Source organism: Macaca mulatta, chromosome 2, assembly GCF_049350105.2.
Source record: "Macaca mulatta isolate MMU2019108-1 chromosome 2, T2T-MMU8v2.0, whole genome shotgun sequence".
In the NCBI taxonomy this organism is placed as follows: domain Eukaryota; kingdom Metazoa; phylum Chordata; class Mammalia; order Primates; family Cercopithecidae; genus Macaca; species Macaca mulatta.
Genome location: NC_133407.1, coordinates 23,149,227 through 23,165,669, shown reverse-complemented (window position 1 = coordinate 23,165,669; position 16,443 = coordinate 23,149,227). Strand labels below are relative to the sequence as shown.

General features: G+C 39.9%; 1 protein-coding gene and 1 pseudogene across 1 annotated transcript in view; both read left to right on the top strand.

Moving 5' to 3' along the window:
- Positions 1-10,108, top strand: part of LOC106997137 (cofilin-1 pseudogene) — a 50,643-nt pseudogene extending 40,535 nt beyond the window's left edge.
- RARB (retinoic acid receptor beta) overlaps positions 1-16,443 on the top strand; it is a 772,903-nt gene that overhangs the window by 485,263 nt on the left and 271,197 nt on the right. The window lies entirely within an intron of this gene.

Below are 16,443 nucleotides of genomic sequence, written 5' to 3'. Positions count from 1 at the left end.
ACACAGAAAAAAAAACTGTGAACCATATACACATATCCCACTAGACAGAAACTAAATGAATCCCCAGCTCAACTCCCCCTAATCAGTCCCTAGATCGGGGCGTACTTGAGAAGTATAATGCAGGGGATATCAAAGTACAAAAAGAAAGTACTTGTAACTATTTAAATTAAAATACTATACTTTTTCAAACTGTATACATATGACCATGTACACAGTTTGCTAGCACCCCTCCCAGGTCTTAGGAGTGTGCACAGTGAGTGGCTCAGAAGCTTGAGACTCCCTAACTTCCCTCTCAATCCACTTATCCTTTTACCTGATTTGGCCAAAAGGAAGCACTGGCAAGAGATGGAAGGCTCCTGGCTTTTTGGATGAGACCATTTACCTCTCCAGCCTAGGATGCATAGTGCCTCCTGCCTCTGGTAATCTTTTTTTGAGACAGAGTCTTGCTCTGCCGCCCAGGCTGGAGTGCAGTGCCGCAATCTCAGCTCACTGCACCTCTGCTTCCCAGGTTCAAGCAATTCTCATGTCTCAGCCTCCAGAGTATCTGGGATTATAGGCGTGCACCACCATGCCCAGCTAATTTATTTTTTATTTTTAATAGAGAGGGGGTTTCACTATGTTACCCAGGCTGGTCTCAAACTCCTGACCTCAAGGGTTCTGCCCGCCTCAGCCTCCCAAAGTGCTGAGATTACAGGCATGAGCCACCGCACCTGACCTACATTAATCTATCATCATACCATTTCGTTTTCAGATTGTCCAAAATATTTGTAACTACTTTCCACATTAAATTTATTCTATCAGTCACCTAGATCTACTAGACTGGACTCTGTTTTATATTTGTTTTTTGATCAAATAATATGCTCAGAAATATTTTTATATTTCTAAATTTGGCCTAAAGATTTTGTACAGATAGATGTCTATTGTCTACATAAACTTTTTTTATGAGGCACCCTATTGAGCCCATAGGTTGATCTGAGGACCATTGTATCTATATATCTTTATTATTTATTTATGTAATTTTTATTCCATCTATCTAGAGGTAGGGCACATAATTTTTCTCCATAATTGACAGAGCATGCCAAAGGTGACATATGGTATTAGAGGAAAGCCTTAATTATGGGTGAGCACAAACCACAACCCTCTAAAACACAAGATAAAATAAACACATACAATAGGGCCAAGTTATTAAAAATGGTACAAAGTGGAATCTGTAAATATTTTAAGCCAAGTCATCTGGTAGCATTAAGGCAAGAAACAGAAAATGAAATTTTATTTAATTTGGAAAAGCATGCCTGGGGGAAATAATGTATAATTCAGATATATCTGAAAAAGAGCAAAGCCAGGATGATACTGATGCTGAAAGAGAATTTAGAAGAGTAGAGACAACAGATTTGGTGTTCGCACCGTCATCAGATGGTAACAATATTTTACGGGCATAAATTAGACAGCAAACTGATTAGAGAACAGCACATTTGGTATTAGCAGTTGACAGTAAAAGGAAAAGACGAAGCAGTATAGAGTGGATTGCAAGGGACTGACAAATATGACAATGACGAGATTTTCTAGTTCTTTAACTTTTTTGTCCCTTTTTGCATTGGAGACATTTTAATAAATGGAACCGATGACTATAAAGGACAGAGAAAATGATTCAAGTCCTAAAATTTGAGAAGGAACTCTAAGAAACTATCCAGTTAACCCTCTCATTGTACCGATGAAGAAGTGAGGGTTAGACAGAATAAATTATTCACCCCAGGTCATTTAGCCAACCAACGTCCTCTGTTTCCCCTCAGAATTTGGTTTATGTATAAATTTATAATTCTATAAATGTTGACTGAGGGAAATCTTATAACTAACTGTTAAGTATTTGATTATCATAAATGATGTAAAAGAATACAACATTTTTGCATCGATAAAAGGAATAATGTTATCATAGAAAATATCTTATTACAAGTGTTAGGTGCCTTGTCTTGTTTTTTGTGTTCTTGGTGCCTGCCTTGTGTCTGGCACAGAGAAGGCATTAAATAAGTAGGGTAGTCACTAAATGGATCATTGGCTGATGACTAGGTGGTTGGATGAAAGGGAGGGAGCAAGGAGGGGAGGTAGGAAGGGAAGGTAGGTGAATGAGGACTTACAAATGGGAAATGTAAATCTGTTCCCTAATTTCCTGAGGAAGAATTAACTATACCAGTTCTGGGTCATGCTATCTCAAACTGAACACAGAAACAAACACATATTTTAATCTTGAACAGCAAGGACTTCATATCCGGCAATATAATATATCCGGCTAGTCTCATTTCATGATCATATCTCAAAGACCTGAGATTGCCGAGTGAGCTATTTAGCAGTGTAAATAACATGAGTAGTAACTATTTACCTAAAATTACAAAGACCTCACTATCCATGATTAAGTGGAGGGATGCCAAATTAGTGAAGAATCTGAATTATAGGACACAGTTTTATTGCTTTTAGATACATATAGGAAATGGGAGTAGGCTAATATTATCTAAGAGATCATTTGAGAAAATGATTTTCATTAATTGATAAGAATTTATAATTATCATCTCAACTATTAGTAAAAGAATGCCTCCTACAAACTTAAGGCTATTTTGAAATGCTTCTCTGGTATAAAAACATTATCGGGGTACCTCTTTTACGCTATGAATCACATATGCAAACCTTTTTCTTCACACCACCCAGCCTGTCTGAATTTTCACAAATGCGGAATTAGTAGAATTCGTCTGAATTGACGAAGCCTTCCCAGACACTGCTGTTGTTGGAAACAACAGGCATCCTGTTGAATAGTTAACTAGAGATTTTGAACATGTGTTACTTAGAAAAAGTTTCAATTGAGCATGAGTTCCTCCAGCCAAATGTGTCTGTCTCACGGATAGTGTAATCATCTAGTACATTTTTTAAATTAATGAACAGAAAATTAGAGGAAGGTCTGCCATTTCTTTTTCTCTTTCCTCCCTCTTTATGTATAGCTGAGTTCAGTCACCATCAGCACTAAATTCTATTCAGAGTTCACCGCCATCACGATAGCTAGTGCAGTTTTAGGTTAAGCATATTTTATCCGTAAATTGCTATATTTGGTTCTCGAGTTATTATTGCAGTTCCTTGGGGTACATTTAAATCCACCTTATTGTAATAGATTATGGAATATAGTGGCTAATGTGTCTAATGTAAAATAAATGACTATAATGATTTATGATGCGACACTTCAATTTTATTGAACATAAGGATCATTGTACTAAAATGGATGGTGTATTGCTGGTTTAGCATAAAATACTGAATAACATATTCAAGAAAATGAATGGCTTGGCCAGTTCATAATATTCTACCCCTTCAGCTGAGAGGTCTTTAATAAGCAAGAGTGTCATTACACTTGGAAATGTATGTGTAGGTAATCCATTATCTAGAACAATGACAGGGATCTGCTCAAGTCCTTATTAAAGAAGGAAATCTTTAGGAGAAAATGTAGACTTCTTTGGTCTTCCGGAAAGAATGATTTTCACCCAGCCACATAGCCACTATAATAGTGCTTAGCAGAATTGTAAGTGGCTTCCACATTTAAAAATTATCACCCTGAAACTCTCTCATGACCTGCGAAACAGAAGGGAATTTCAGAAAGGTTTTGATTTTTTCAGCATTGTCATCGGACAATATCCTTAATGTCCTTTTCTCTGTGTCAATGAACAAACGTTTTATTTTAACTCTTATAGTGCCCAGCATAGATAGTAACTCATGCTCTGTCTTGCCCCGGGACTCCATGTTTATGTTTGATCACTGAGTAATTAGATTTAAGAAGACCTAATTTAGCCATTAATTCTTATTAACTATAATATTAAAGATGATTTTCAATAATACATTGGACCAATTTATTTGTGTTCTCAGACCTGGGGAGATGACAGAAAATTCTTATATGGCAAATGATGTGTTTAGATTAATGGTGAAGTTTTATCCTCTGAAAAGTGGGGGAACATGAGGAATAAGGGAAGTGACATGCATGTTTTCTCACCCTCTTATCCTGGTGATCCTGAGAGTCTGCCATCAAACCCTCAGGTCCTCCTGGGATACAGTTTAATGACATAGACAATGCCCACATAATAACTAAATCCTTGTGGGAGTATCTTAATAGCATCCATTTCATTCCCTGGAAAGATAACTAGTTTCCCTTCTGTGGAATGGCCATGTTGAGACAGGGTGAGGGAGTTTGAGTATTTTGAATCTGACAGCTGCATTATAGGTAAGACTGTCATCAATTCCATTACCCATTTCTCTTCTCAACACATTCTTAGTTTATGCCTGTTCTCCATCCCTTGTCCCAGACAATCTCATCTGACCAACCAAAATTAAAGAGCTGTCAGGTACCATAAAAACCCACGAATGAGGGTCTTTTCCTCACAGGCCTAAAAATTCCATTCAACATGATTGCATGCATGCATGGCAGTTTTGTTTTTTTTCTCCTGAATAACAGAGCTCACCACTGCCTGAGAAGACACAGGTCGTGATGAGAAAGTGATCTGATGGTGAAGTAAACCCTGTATTGGTAGAATTAAGGAGTTTTACCATCCAGAAAAGAGAGATGTTCACAGTGGATTCTGTACTGTGTTAGTTGTAGATGGACATTTATTGATTCAGGATATACTCTCAGATCACTTCTTTTCATTCTTTTGAAAAAGTGATCTAGCCTAGAACTGTTCATTAGAAAAGTAACTAGCACTATCTCAGTGTCACAGTTTAATTTGGGTGGTCAAAAGTTTGCCATAAATCAGTCTGTTTCTGGAACAGTGGGGATGCTTTCTCTGTAATAAAGATCATCTTTTTTTTTTTTTTCTTTTTTTTGCTAATGGATGTTTTGCCTTTGGATCTCTTGATGCATCAATCTAGACAAAGGCAAGCGCTGCTAAGGAACTTCTGACCCCGGAAGTCACCCCAACCTCTACAACATCCCCACACCCACTTCCTAATCTTTACGATTCCTCTCCACAGCAAATTCTGTGCAGTCATTGAACATTGCCAGGATGTTTTCAGAAAGAATATTAGGGCATTTTCTTTTTTTCCTATTACCTTCCTTATCTTTCCTCAAAATATTATAGTAAATTAAAAGGACTCGTAAGGTCTTATCACCATTCCATAAGATATTACTTTCTCTGTAGTAGTACTCTCACACCAGCTTCAGTTTGAAACTATGGCTGATCATCCTTGGAACTGATCTATGGTATTTGCAGAAAAGGAGCTTTCCAGGGCCAGGACATACAACTGAAAATTTGGCCAATAAAAAGCCTGTCTGCTCTGACGCCATTACTAGTTCATCAGTCCCTGACCCAGGATTTCCAACCTTTTTCCCTTCTGCCATTTCCTTGCATTTTACTTTGTTCCTCATGTCAAATATTTAATTTATTGCTTCTAAATGCTAAGTCTCACTTCTAGCACCAAAGTGATATTTAGAATCTAGACTTCTATTTATGTGAATCCGTAGGTAGAATTATTGATGTTAACATACCTCTCAAAAAAGTGCTAAAGGAGCTTTTTGTGAAACCTGAGATTTACTTTTTTGTTGTTGTTTTTGACCAGAGATATGATTTGGCTTCTTTACCAGTGAACTCAACACCTGCTTCCTTCAGTCTTGTAGCATATAGTCAAACCCCAGGTAATGCCTCAATGTTAATCAGTTAATCCCTTAAAAATACTTTGATTTATGGAGCAGAGGATAGAACCTGGGAAATTTTGAGGTATCCACCCAACATTGATATTTAAACATGCTCATTCTTTATATCCTTCAAATTACAGGGCCTGTAAGTCCATCAAAGGAACTTTGGGTTTCCCTTTGGGAGCACTGTTTTTCCAAGTGGTATAACCCCAGTGTGGAAATCTGTGTTTAACAAGCAGACCTTTTTCAGTATGAGGCACAGTAAGTTTAGGATAAGCTTAGAAACCATCAGGGTTGTTGAGTACAATTATTCCTGAGTTAAACAGGACAAATGACCCATTACAAGTTACGTGTGATGCATTCAGACTTTGGGAACTTGACCAGAATGTCTGAAGTGTACAGGGAAAAACCATGATCATTTACTTGGATGGAGTGGTTAGGTACTGCTTCCACCAAGCTAGAGGTAACTGAATATTGGTGTAATACACTGTCTTTTTTGTTGACCAAAAAAGTTAAAGTATCTACAGGAAAATTTAACAGAGACCAAAATAAAATTTTTAAATTGTGCTATCAGGTTGGGTACAGTGGTTCACACCTGTAATCCCAGCACTTTCAGAGGCCGAGGTGGGCCAATAACCTGAGGTTAGGTGTTCAAGACCAACCTGGCCAACATGGCAAAACCCCGTCTTTACTAAAAATACAAAAATTAGCCAGGAGTGGTAGTGGGCGCCTGTAATCCCAGCTACTCGGGAGGCTGAGGCAGGAGAATCACTTGAATCCAGGAGGCAAAGGTTGCAGCGAACCGAGATCGTGCCACTGCACCCCAGCCTGGGTGACAGAGTGAGACTCCATCTCAAAAAATAAATTTAAAAAAAATTGCACCGTCAGCCATTTAAGTCTTGAATCAATGCAAAGACACCTTGCTCTTTGGTAGAGAGCTCAGTGTTGTGAAGTTGTAACTTCTCCCCAGAAGAAGCTGTGAATTCAATGTGATGTTCTCTAAAATTAAAAAAAAAAAAAAAAAAAAAGGATTATTTGGGGAATTTGTGGAGGCAGGCAGTAGAAGGATGGATGCTAATTGAAGTGATGATTCTTAAGTTCATCTGAAAAAATTAAAAGATAATAGTTGAAGGAAAAAGTTTGTAGAAAAAAAAGACAGAAGGAAAGACCACTTTTCCATGAAATAAAATGCATTATAAGCAATAGCAATCAAAACAATGAGTTACTGGAGTAGCAAGATGAATAGTGCAGCACTGGGTCTGGAGGTATTCCCAAATACATATGGAAATTCAGTATAAGAGGTGGGTATTGAAATGAGTGATGAAAACATATACTATTTAATAAATGTTGTGGGGGAAAGCAAGCTTCCTACCTCATTGCTTCCCACAAAATAAACCTCAGATATGCCATAGAGGGATAAATGATTGGGACGAAGAAAAAGTTGACACTGCAAAGTTCTAAAAGAAATATGGGTCTATTTTATACTTAGGGAAAGAGGACCTTTTTAGGAGTGACATGAAATGCAAGAGCTAGAAAGTGAAATATTGATTTGACCACAAAACAAAAGTAAGTTCTCATCAAAAGTCAAAAGACAAACAACAAGCTAACACAAGATATTTGCAATACATACTACTATTTCAAAGATCTGATTTTCTTACTGGCCAAGTACATTCATTTATATATCAGTATACACATTGGCACATGTATATAAATACATATATGCCATTTTAATTTCTCCAACTAGATCCCTAATACTTTTGTGCTCTGGAAGGATACAAACAAAATTTTTACTATGACTTTGGGACATCTTTGAATTAATATAATTTTAAAATCATATTTTTATAATGGCATAAGCATGTATTGTATAAACATAAAGTAAAATCTGTTGATACTGTGTTTAACTTGTAATGGCCCATAATTCAATGGTTCTTAGTCTTTTCGAAGACAAAGACTCCTTTAAACATCAGAAGCTGTGGCCCCGATCCTCTGAGAAGTGCACATAAGTGCAGATACCCAAAATTCAATGTGAGTTGGAAATCCCTGCTCTAAATAGTTCTAAAGAGAGTTGGTCAGTGTTCTATTGCTGTATAACAAACCAACCCCAAACTTAGTTGCTTAAAACAAAAACCATTCTATTGCTCATGATTCTGTGGGTCAAATACTTAGGCAAGACTCAGCAGGTCCAGTTTCTCCTGGCTTCATGTGGGGTTGTCTGCACATTACTGGGGTCAGAGGATCCAAAAGGGCCTCACCTACATGTTTGGGGCCCTGGTCCTGGCTGTTGGCAGGGGTGCCTCAGTGCTCCTCCATTGACCTCTCTCCAACAGAATAGCCTGGGCTCAAGGCAAAAACATGGAGGCTCAAGGCAAAAACAGAAGCCATGTGATCTCTGAAGCTCTGGGCCCAGCCAACACACAGCATCACTTTCACCACATTCTGTTAGTCAAAGCAAACCACAGGGTCAGACAAGATTGAGGAGAAATAGACCCAAAGTAGGAGGAATGGCACAGCCACATTACAAAAGGACATGTGGGATAAGAGCGATTGCTGTGGTCATTATTAAAGAACAACCTACCACAATAGAGTTATCTGAAAATGTGCCACTTTTAGCAACAGATGAATTTGTCCATTTGCGCCCTAACATTCATACACAACAAAACATAGTAATCTAAGAGTGGCTGTACACTATAATAGTAGTCTACTCAATTTAAATTCCCAAGGATTTTCTTTTAACTTATTCAAAATCTTCCAAAATTGAAACTATGAACGCATACCTGGAATGGGAAAGTAGATGCCATAACTTTGGCTTGTATATTTCATCCATTTTTATATGAAATATTTTCCATAACTTAGCTCTAGTTTAGGAACTCTTCAGAAAACCCACACTGTCCTAGATAATGAAGGGCCACACATTTTTATGGTGGACCTCTATGCCCACACCACGATGAAGAGCTGGAGAAAAAACATAAACCACAAACCTAAAATGGATGAATATAGGGATAAGATTTAGAAATTAAACTAAATTTATGATTTCAAAACCCAGGAAGACTTCCAGTTAAGTGTGTTCAGCTTAACTACAAGTTTATCTCCCTTCTTAAACACCATTCACATTCTAGTACCTTAATATTAAATGACAATAGGCAATCAAGGATCACCAAGCACATGAAGAAAGCCTCTGCTAAACTAGAAAGCAAAAGTAAACAAACAAAAGATGACACTCAAGGAAGCAGAGCTAAGAAAGGAAATGGAAGAAAATCATGAAAATCATTGATTTCTAGTCTTGGATAAATTAGAAGATACTGTGTACTATTAAAGAGCAGGTTCAGGGCCGGACACAGTGGCTCACGCCTGTAATCCCAGCACTTTGGGAGGCCGAGGCAGGCGGATCACGAGGTCAGGAGATAGAGACCATCCTAGTGAACACCGTCTATACTAAAAATACAAAAAACTTAGCCGGGCGTGGTGGCAGGTGCCTGTAGTCCCAGCTACTCGGGAGGCCGAGACAGGAGAAGGGCATGAACTCGGGAGGCGGAGCTCTCAATGGGCCGATGTTGCACCACTGCACTCTAGCCTGGGCAACGGAGTAAGACTCCGTCTCAAAAAATAAAAATATTTAAAAAGAGGCTGAGGCAGGAGAATGGCGTGAACCCGGGAGGCAGAGCTTGCAGTGAGCTGAGATCCGGCCACTGCACTCCAGCCTGGGTGACAGAGCGAGACTCCGTCTCAAAAAAATAAAATAAAATAAAATAAAAATAAATAAAATATTAAAAAAATAAAATAAAGAGCAGGTCCAATCAGAGCTCCTCCTCTCTGGCTCTCTTTGCCATCTCTTTTTGACTTCTGGAAATGTAGCTTCCTGTGTGTCTGTCTGATGGCATCACCAAGGTATCCAATGACATGAAGGTGCACAAGTTGTTGATACCAGAGGAGGTGAAGAAGCTCAGGAAGGTGGTACTCTTCTGCCTGAGTGAGGACAAGAACTCATCCTCAAGGAGGGCAAGCAGATGTTGATGGGTGATGTCAGCCAGACTGTCAATGGCCTCTCCACCACCTCTGTCAAGATGCTGCCAAAGACTGCCACAATACCGTCTATGATGCAAACTGTGAGACCAACGAGAGCAAGAAGGAGGACCTGGTGTTCAGCTTCTGGGCCTGAGTCTGCACCCCTTTAGAGCAAAATGATCTGTGCCAACTCCAAGGACACTATCAAGAAAAAGCTGACGGGGATCAAGCATGAATTACAAGCAAATTGCTACGCGAAAGTCAAGAATGACTGCACCTTGGCAGAGAAGCTGGGAGGCAGTGCCATCATCTCCCTGGAGGGAAAGCTTTTGTGAGCCCCCTTCCTGGAACATCTGGAAGCTCCAGACCTGCCCACAGGGGTTGCAGGCTGCTGTGTTCCTAACAGACAGGAAGGGACTGGAGAATCTCAGCAGGGGGACAGTAATCCTTTCACCCCAGTTGCCAAACAGCTCCCCACCAAGCTCTGCTTTTTCCTCTCCCTTCCATCCCTGACAGTTCTAGCCTTCCCAAATTACTTTTGATCTTCTGATTCCTCTTGGGTTGAAGTGTTAACAGGAAGGAGTCCTGATCCACACCTCAAGAGAGGGTTCTTAGATCTCATGCAAGAAAGAATGTAGGGCAAGTCCACAGAGTAAAGTGAAAGTAAGTTTATCAGAGAAATAAAGAAACAAAAGAATGGCTACTCCATAGGCAGAGCAGTGCCATGGGCTGCTCCACAAAGGATACTTAGTTATTTCTTGATTATATGCTAAGTAAGGGGTGGCTTGTTCATGAGTTTTCTGGGAAAGAGGCAGGCAATTCCCAGAACTGAGGATCCCTTCCCCTTGTAAACCATATAGGATAACTTCCTGATGTTGCCATGGCATTTGTAAACTGTCAGGGTGCTGGTGCGAGTGTCTCTTAGCATGCTAATATATTATAATTAGCGTTTAATGAGCAGTGAAGGCAACCAGAGGTCATTTTCATGGCCATCTTGGTTTTGTGGGGTTTGGCTGGCTTCTTTGCCACAACCTGTTTTATCAGCAAGGTCTTCGTGGCCTGTACCTTGTGCTGAGCTCCTATCTCATCCTGTGACTTAGAAGGCCTAACCTCCTGGGAATGCAGCCTAGGAACTCTCAGCCTTATTTTACCCAGTCCTTGTTTTGGATGGAGTCGATCTGGCTCAAACGCTCTGACAGAAACAGACCACGTACCCCGCAGGCACTTCAGTTTGGGGGGAGGGTATTTTTTTAATAACACCCCAACTCCTCACCTATTCCTTATCCTTCCTCTGCTGCCAACTTCTAACTGCAGTGCTTACTCATGCTTGTCTGTGAGTTGTGTGTATAAATGGAAAATTGTGGAGATGAGCCCTCCCCATACTACTGGTTCTTCTCCCTTGTTTTCTGGTCACGGCCACTCATGGAAGCAAGACCAGTAGGGGACCTTCAGTTTAGGGGTGGTGGGGGGGAAGCAGAAAACAAAGTGGTGGGGCGAGGGGAAGAAAGAACTTTTGGAAATAAAGATAAAATTACCTAAGTGAAACAAGTTGTTAAATGCAAATTTTCTTACGTACTCAGTTTTAGCTAAGTCCAAGACCAACAGATTCCAAATCACCTGTTGAGACCATGCAAGAGAAAGTGAGTCTGACTTTACATCCCCTTTCATCACCTACCTGAAGCACATATGAAAGAAGATAAGATTGATTGAGGAAGGCTGGTCATGAGAATTTCTTAAAGAGAGTTAACAGTGTGTTCTTTGCTGCTTATCTCCCCCCGGGAAAGTAAGGGGATTGCCCCCTCTACCCCAGAAGTGAAGCGAGTTGACTTTTAGAGAAATACTCAAAGATATTGCCGTATATCTCCCTAAAATTCTGAGGGGCAGTGTGATTGATATCCAGCTGGACCTGCTAAAGTCAAAAGTGGGAGTGAGGCTGTCTGGAGTTGCCCCTAACTGTAGAACAAAGAGAAAGGGCTACAGTGAAGGCTTGCTGCGTCTCACTGATAGTTGGACAAAGGTTTATACTTCCTGAAGGTTGCATGTGGAAAGGAACAGAAATTGAGTCATCCTGAAAAGGACCCCCGGAAAGACAAGATGTCCCCAGTTGTCTAGTAAGACAATTGTCTAATTTAGACTATTTTTAATACCTGAAAATCGCCCAAGTTCCTTTCATGGGTAGAGAAAAACTTCAAGATAATATGGTTGACAGGCTATGGTATTAAAAAATACATTAAACAACTTCTTTTCATGATTTACACCTTAAAAGTCCAACTGTTTTTCAGCAAACTAGTTACCTTTGTAGTTTCATCATTCTTTAGCATCTCCCTAGTGGATCTGTTGGCACCTTTTGTTGTCAGTTCCTGGAATCTCTTCCTGAAACATTGAGACAATCAGAAAAGTCACGATGAACATCCTTTGATAGAAAGGAAAATATTTAATAGGTAGGCTGGATGACAACATCAAGACACTCTCACAAAATGTAGGATAAAAAGACACAGGGATTATAAAATTAGGAGGGAGCAGGCAAGAGAGATTTAGATCAGCCCTGAAGGTTTAACATTTGGCTATTAAGAATTAAGGGAGAAATAAGAGAAAGTGAATGGGAGGAAATTTTTTTTTTTTAAAGGGCATTTCCTGAGAACTGAAGAATATAAAATTTCAGACTAGAAGGGTAAAATGTCTAGGTACAGTTATTGGAAAAATTTTTAAAAGATTCATATCAAGCAGCACTACTACAATATTTCAAAATAACAGATCCAAAAAAGTAGAGGGAAAGTTATAATCATAGCAATTTGAATCAGAAAATCATCAGACTTTAATAGCTACAATAGAAGAGAGAAAAACAAAAAAGCAATATTTTTATAATTCTGACAGAAAACGACTATCAACCTAGAATTCTATACCTGCCAAAACTTTTAAGTTTGAGCATGGAATAGAGACATCTTTAGACATGTAAGGTCTCAGAATGTTTCTCTCCACTGTACTCTTTACTAATCTGATCCTTGAGGTTTGGCTTTAACCAGATTAGGCAGTTAACTATGAAACAGAAAGGATTCATGAAACTAAGTGTCCAACACAAATCAGAAATGTAAAGCAATATTGAGATGATGAGAAAAGGTAAAGTCTCACATGACAGCTGTATGTATGGCTCTAGAAAGAAACAAGTTCAGATTGGATACAAACAATGTAATTGGTACATTATCTGGTCTATTTAACTATTGCAAAGTAATACTAATAATGAGGCATATGAAAGAAAATTAAGAGTAGGTATATGACTAAGCAAGTTTAAAAAGAGAAGCAACAATCAACTTGCAGAAAAATAAGAATTTGTATGAGAAATAGAACGGAGTACACTAGTTGGCTTTGCAGTAAATAATACATAGTACTTATAAACACTATTTAACAAAAACCTTATCAAGAATTATAAATAGTTCTAAAGTATTATTAGCAATATATATCTTTAAATGAAGTAAGCAGGAGGATGGTATAAGAGAGCTAATTCCTCTTGTCCCATAAAGAATATCAATATGCAGTATAAAATTGGTATATGAAGAAATAGCAATACAAGATATTTGGCAATCTAGAGATCAGAATAAATGGATTAGAGATTTAAGTAGTTACCTCTGGGCTGGGTGCAGTGGCTCAAGCCTGTAATCCCAACACTTTGGAAGACTGAGGCGGGCGGATCACCTCAGGTCAGGAGTTCAAGACTAGGCTGGCCAACATGGCAAAACCCCATCTTTACTAAAAATACAAAAATTAGCTGAGCACCGTGGTGCACACCTACAGTCCCAGCTACTAGAGAGGCTGAGGCAGAAGAATCACTTGAACCCGGGAGGCTGAGTTTGCAGTGAGCCAAGATCATGCCACTGCACTCTAGCCTGGGCAACAGAGCAAGACTCTGTCTCAAAAAAAAAGTAAAAACAAATAAGTGAAATAGGGGGAGGTTCCAAGATGGTCGAAAAGGAACAGCTCCAGTCTACAGCTCCTAGTGTGAGATACACAGAAGATGGGCTATTTCTGCATTTCTAACTGAGGTACCGGGTCCATCTCACTGGAGTTTGTCAGACAATGGGTGCAGCCCACAGAGTGTGAGCTGAAGCAGGGCAGGGCATTGCCTCACCCAGGCAGTGCAAGGGGTCAGGGACTTCCCTTTCCTAGCCAAGGGAAGTCATGACAGACGGTACCTGGAAAATCAGGACACTCTCACTCTAATACTGAGTTTTTCCAATGGTCTTAGCAAATGGCACACCAGGAGATTATATCCCGCACCTGGCTCAGAGGGTCCCACGCCCACGCAGCCTCGCTCACTGCTAGCACAGCAGTCTGAGATCCAACTGCAAGGCGGCAGCGAGACAAAGGGGGGGATGTCCACTATTGCTGAGGCTTGAGTAGGTAAACAGAGTGGCCAGAAGCTCAAACTGGATGGAGCCCAATGCTGCTCAATGAGGCCTGCCTGCCTCTATAGACTTCACCTCTGGGGGCAGGGCATAGCTAAACAAAAAGCAGCAGAAACTTCTGCAGACTTAAACATCCCTGTCTGACAGCTTTGAAGAGAGTAGTAGTTCTCCCAATATGGAGTTTCACATCTGAGAATGGACAGACTGCCTCCTCAAGTTGGTCCCTGACCCCCGAGGAGCCTAACTGGGAGGCACCTCCCAGTAGGGGCTGCCTGATACCTCATACAGTTGGGTGCTCCTGTGAGACGAAACTTCCAGAGGAAGGATCAGGCAGCAACATTTACCGTTCTGCAGCCTCTGCTGGTGATACCTAGGCAAACAGGATCTGGAGTGGACCTCCAGCAAACTTCAGCAGACCTGCAGCTGAGGGTCCTGACTGTTAGAAGGAAAACTAACAGAAAGGACATCCACACCAAAACCCCATCTGTACATCACCATCATCAAAGACCAAAGATAGATAAAACGACAAAGATGGGGAGAAACCAGAGCAGAAAAGCTGAAAATTGTAAAAATAAGAGTGCCTCTCCCCCTCCAAAGGAACACAGCTCCTCACCAGCAACGGAACAAAGTTGGACAGAGAATGACTTTGATGAGTTGAGAGAAGAAGGCTTCAGATGATCGGTAATAACAAACTTCTCCGAACTAAAGGAAGATGTTTGAACCCATCACAAAGAAGCTAAAAACCTTGAAAAAATATTAGACGAATGGCTAACTAGAATAAACAGCATAGAAAAGACCTTAAATGACCTGATAGAGCTGAAAACCATGGCACAAGAACTACATGACACATGCACAAGCTTCAGTAGCCAATTTGATCAAGTGGAAGAAAGGGTATCAGTGATTGAAGATCAAATGAATGAAATGAAGCAAGAAGAGAAGTTTAGAGAAAAAAAGAGTAAAAAGAAACGAACAAAGCCTCCAAGAAATACAGGATTATGTTAAAAGACCAAATCTACGTCTGATTGGTACACCTGAAAGTGATGGGGAGAATGGAACCAGGCTGTAAAATATTCTTCAGTATTATCCAGGAGAACTTCCCCAACCTAGCAAGGCAAGCTAAGATTCAAATTCAGGAAATACAGAGAATGCTACAAAGATACTCCTCAAGAAGAGACACTCCAAGACACATAATTGTCAGATTCACCAAAGTTGAAATGAAAGAAAAAAATGTTAAGGGCAGCCAGAGAGAAAGGTCGGGTTACTCAGAAAGGGAAGCCCATCAGACTAACAGCGGATCTCTCAGCAGAAACTCTACAAGCGAGAAGAGAGTGGAGGCCAATATTTAACATTCTTAAAGAAAAGAATTTTCACCCCAGAATTTCATATCCAGCCAAACTAAGCTTCATAAGTGAAGGAGAAATAAAATCCTTTACAGACAAGCATATGCTGAGAGATTTTGTCACCACCAGGCCTGCCTTACAAGAGCTCCTGAAGGAAGCACTAAATATGAAAAGGAACAACTGGTACCAGCCACTGAAAAAAACATGCCAAAGTGTAAAGACCATCGATGCTAGGAAGAAACTGCATCAACTAACGAGCAAAATAACCAGCTAACATCATGATGACAGGATCAAGTACACACATAACAATATTAACCTTAAATGTAAATGGGCTAAATACTCCAATTAAAAGACACAGACTGGCAAATTGGATAAAGAGTCAAGACTCATCAGTGTGCTGTATTCAGGAGACCCATCTCACATGCAGAGACACACATAGCCTCAAAATGAAGGGATGGAGGAAGATCTACCAAGCAAATGGAAAACAAAAAAAAAGCAGGGGTTGCAATCCTAGTCTCTGATAAAACAGACTTTAAACCAATAAAGATCAGAAGAGACAAACAAGGCTATTACATAATGGTAAAGGGATCGATTCAACAAGAAGAGCTAACTATCCTAAATATACATGCACCCAATACAGGAGCACCCAGATTCATAAAGCAAGTCCTGAGAGACCTACAAAGAGACTTAGATTCCCACATGATAATAATGGGAGACTTTAACACCTCACGGTCAACATTAGACAGATCAATGAGACAGAAAGTAAACAAGCATATCCAGGACTTGAACTCAGCTCTACACCAAGTGGACCTAATAGACATCTAGAGAACTCTCCACCCCAAATCAACAGAATATACATTCTTTTCAGCACCACATCGCACTTATTCCAAAATTGACCGTATAATTGGAAGTAAAGCACTCCTCAGCAAATGTACAAGAACAGAAATTATAACAAACTGTCTCTCAGACCATAGTGCAATCAAACTAGAACTCAAGATTAAGAAACTCACCAAAACTGCTCAACTACATGGAAACTGAACAAGCTGCT